Source organism: Chelonoidis abingdonii, chromosome 4 (assembly GCF_003597395.2).
Source record: "Chelonoidis abingdonii isolate Lonesome George chromosome 4, CheloAbing_2.0, whole genome shotgun sequence".
NCBI classification, from domain to species: Eukaryota; Metazoa; Chordata; order Testudines; family Testudinidae; genus Chelonoidis; species Chelonoidis abingdonii.
The window spans coordinates 67431901-67436180 of NC_133772.1; the positions used below are offsets into that span (position 1 = coordinate 67431901).

The 4280-nt window shown below is 40.1% G+C and overlaps 1 long non-coding RNA gene across 1 annotated transcript; it reads left to right on the forward strand.

The window, feature by feature from the left end:
• Nucleotides 1-449: 449 nt before the first annotated feature.
• LOC142046651 (uncharacterized) lies at nt 450-3350 on the forward strand. The gene is made up of 3 exons (XR_012655657.1): nt 450-566; nt 1148-1294; nt 2782-3350. It is a non-coding gene; the product is annotated as an uncharacterized LOC142046651 (long non-coding RNA).
• The last annotated feature ends 930 nt before the right edge of the window (nt 3351-4280 follow it).

Here is a 4280-nt window from a genome sequence, read left to right on the forward strand (position 1 = left end):
GCACCTCTGGGCTTGGCAGTTCATAGGTCCAACACCTCTGGGCTTGGCATGTCAGTTATATAGTTAAAACAATTGCTTGAGTCCCGGCTACTAATAGCTTGAGCCCCGGTACTATTTTCATTACAAATTAAGCACTGCCCTTTGACTCTTAACAAACCAGGAAGAGAGATGGACTGCAGCAGATTTGATTATCTGCAAATGGGGGCTAGCCCCTTGCCCAGGGATAGATCATGTGCACCACCTAATAACTTGGCTTGGGAGTGTCAAAAGGCAGTCCTGGTAGTATGATTTCAAATGATGTGGATTGTCAGGTTCCTGGGGCTGATGGCATCTTGTACGGTTGTCACTCCTTTCCCAAGATTGCATAGTCATGCTTGGCAGGCCTGACTGAACTCTCTGATCATAGTGGTTCACATTCTCAGCATGCTGTTTTCTCTTACACAGGAATTCCCCAGTGTGGTGATCGCTTCCATTCAATGTTCTCAAAGGGGTCTCTGCCTCTTGTAATATTTGAACTGAGCTGTGAACCTGGGAGATGTGTTAGCCTGGATACTTTGGAAGCCAAGGTAATCTACATTGTACATAAATGATTAGGAACATCAGCTTATAAGGCTGGTCCTCATGGGAACAGACTTTGCTTTTAGATTCTTTGAAAATACTACCTCAGAGAAATACTTCATCTCCCCTGCTATACTGTGTTGTGAGGCAATCTGTCTGTGGAAATGGTGCATTAGATTGCAGTGTTCTCCTCAGCATTACCTCGGCCTGGCATACAACATACTGTAGATGTTAAGACTTCTGTCTGAGCACGAATTTCATTTTATTACATCACAGCAAGCTACCCTTAATATCAGTCTGTAGCGGTGAGGCCAAATATTTGGCCTGAAGATCAGATTAGCAGCTTGTAGGTCATATCAGATTCTGCTAAATCTAAGATTTCAAGGAAAAAAGTTCTAAACCTTTTGGTTATGAAGAAAACCTTCAAAATACAATCCTATTTGATGGTGTCTCTTTGAGTCTTCAGACAGCCTGAAACAATGGCTGTGATATGTGTTTTCTTCCCTGACCTCCATTAAGCTGTCTGGGACATGAACTCGAAAGCCTATCAATGACACTTTAAATGTCAGCGTTCACTATTTCATTGCAGAAGCCTGGGAGAGCAGTAATTGAGAGTTGCTGCAGGGAAGGAGAAATGGAGGGGAGGAAGGAGGAGAAATACAAAGGACAAGGAGGAAAACACCAGGAAGGTGGGGGGAAAACAGAAAATGGAGGATAGGAAAGGAAGAGAAGCAAGGTCAGATATCATACTAGTCCTAAAATGGAGCATATTTTCACCCTGAGTGATGCAGAATATGGCAATAGTAAAAAATAACTAAAAGTGTAACTACTACATAAAGGCCACATTCCACCATTGCACTTTGTGCACACCTCCTGTTGACAACTGAAAGAGATTCACTGTGGATTAAGGGAAGCACATAGTTCTAAATTTATACCATGAACCATGATCTGGAATTGATCTCTCTCCAGTGAATGATCGATCCCCTCATCGATAACGAACAAAGCATCTACCTCAGATCTGTTAAGATTTTTTTTCTTTTTGCACATATTTTTTGGTATGTATGTGTTCTATGAGATCTAAATAAAATTTTATCTCCCTAGCCCACTGCTATAGTCAGTAACACTCAATAACAAAGCTCAATCCTGGATTCAAGCAAAATAGGATGATTGGTCACAACACTCCTGTTGATCCTGCTTGCACAGTTCCTATATGCTTCTGACCATGTTTATCTACACTGCCTTGGTGGTCTAGTCAGCACTGGTGGCGTGGTAAATGATAGCTCCCCGATGACTGCCAAATCCACTGCCCCAGTCTCAATTGAGGTGGTGTTACCAATAATTACATCTCCCTCCTAAGTCTCTAATATTCTTATGACATGAAGGTTAAGTCGTTGTTTTGAAAGAAAATACACTTTATTGACACCTAAAGCTGCCTTCAACTGGATATTCTGTAGCATTAAAAATTATTGTTAATATTAATTAACACTGGGTTCAATAGTGTTTGCTCACAAAGTAGGGAAGAATAATTCCCTCCACTGCAGAAATTAGTGTGTCAAATACTGTGCCCTACATTATGCAGGAGTTCAGACTGAGAGTCACAGTGCTTACTTCGGCCCTTAAAACCTATGACCATCATTCAATGCTTTATCTTAACAAATCTGAATTAACACCTCGGTGACGTAGGGGCCGAAAGGATTATTATCCCTATTGTAACACATGTGATCAGGATTCAGGCAGTGGAGTAGGCAGCAATAGTGGTGTGGTTTACCAGGTCATCCCCACTCTACTGGTAACAAACACAAGGCCAGAAAATCTGATATCAGGTCGGGGTTGAGGAGCTAATTGGCCAACTGAATGGGAATAAGGATTTCCCTTTTTTAGTTTTAATTTCAATGTATATGGGCTTCTTTTATAGCAAAATTACCTGAAGTTTTCCATGGTCATTCCATAAACTCCACCAAGGAAAACATGGCTCTTAGTATTTTACCCTGAGTTTCTACAAAATCCCAGATTATGTGGTAAATACCAAAAACAAAATAAACAAAACAAAACAAAACTGTTTGCTTAAATATATATAAATAATTTCTTCCCCCATTCTAATAGTCTTAGGTAATAGTAGGCAGCAGGAGAAGGCAGTGAGGACACAGGGCTTTTGTTTCTTTTTGAGCTGAAAGCAATATTTACTTTCTGACTTTTGCTGTTTTTTTATTTTGCATTTGTTAGGTGGAGCTTTGTTTGCAAGAAGCTGCTATCTTTTTACAGCAGGAGAGAAGCATGGCTGCCAGCAACTGGATCCCACAGTAGGATTTTTTTTTTTAAAGTGAAGATGGCCCAGCAAATGTGAGAAATCTGAACTAAGGCCATTTGGTACAGGCAAACTCATGTATAGTTGTGCAAGATGGAAGACATGGTTGTTGCTGATTAATATCTGATATGACAGGTTGCAATTACAGGCCTGTCAATGCAATCTCTGCTTTGAGTCTCATTCAAATGAAAAAAAATTCACAAGTATTTTAGAGTTTGCATTGTGTGGATCTGATCATTGTTTTCAGTGAAAAGTAGTGAAAAAACTGGATTAAGCATGGCTTAAAATCCTATTATTACTGCTTGCAGTGATTAAAAAAAAAAAGTACCACAGTGGGTGTGTTTTGCTTTGTGTGAATGCTTCTGCATTATATGATGAGGAAGAAAAATGTTAACAGTTGAGTATAGGTTAGTTTGATTTGTCTGTGCATTTAAAACACTCAGATAAGATGTCTAAGTCCCTAAAATGAAATGTCAGCATCGGTGACTGTCTCCATAGCATTGATAATAAAAGTTGCTTTAAAATGGATTTATATTAGGTTTGATTCTTTCTTCCAGTCCCTGTTCATTGATTTGATAATGGAGACCACACACCAGTGCCCCCTGGTGGGACCATGCAGAAATTTAGTGGTCTTCCCTGCAGTGTGGCCTAGCAGCTGGTATGTTACTTCAGAGTAGCTTAATATGTCTGGTCTTTGAAGCAAGCTAGCTCAATTACTCCCACATTGCATTTTTCTTTGGCATCTGAATAGGAGGCATTCATGCTAAAGCACCATCAGTCGGGGACCAATAAATAAATAGGTGAGCAGAGAGCTTTGTAAAGGAATGTAATCCCCTGAATCCTCCTTAGTTCCTCAGGCTCCCAAATACCTGAAGATTTGTCTCCCTCTTCCAGTTCAGGAGTTGCATGAAGTCACAGAATACCTTAGAGACCCTCTCAGGCCCAGATTCTGCTCTTAATTACATCTGTGAATTGGGAATCACTCCACTGTAGTCAGTAGGGTGACTTCTGAATTACACTAAAGAAACTGAGATCAGAATCAGACCCACAAACCAAGTAGGAGTCTAGTTGTTTGCTCAAAAAATAAATACAAGAAAGCTAAATTAAAGCAATCATTAAAGGCCAGATTTAATGTGCTATTTAATGTGCTCTTCCCAGTCTCCAACCTGTCCTGTTAATTTTGCACCTGCAATATATTTTTGTGCACAGACAAAATCTTCAAGTGCAAAACACAGTTCAACAGCTCTTTAAGGTTTAGCATTTGAGTACTCTAAAGTGTTCACATCAATCTGGACACCATCTTTGAAAGATTGACCCTAACTAGCCATCCAAAATTTACTACTCTAGGAAATTCATTCCAGCTGGCTCCACTGTGCCCACTTTATCTTGCCAGGAGCCTTACCCATGTGTTAACCAC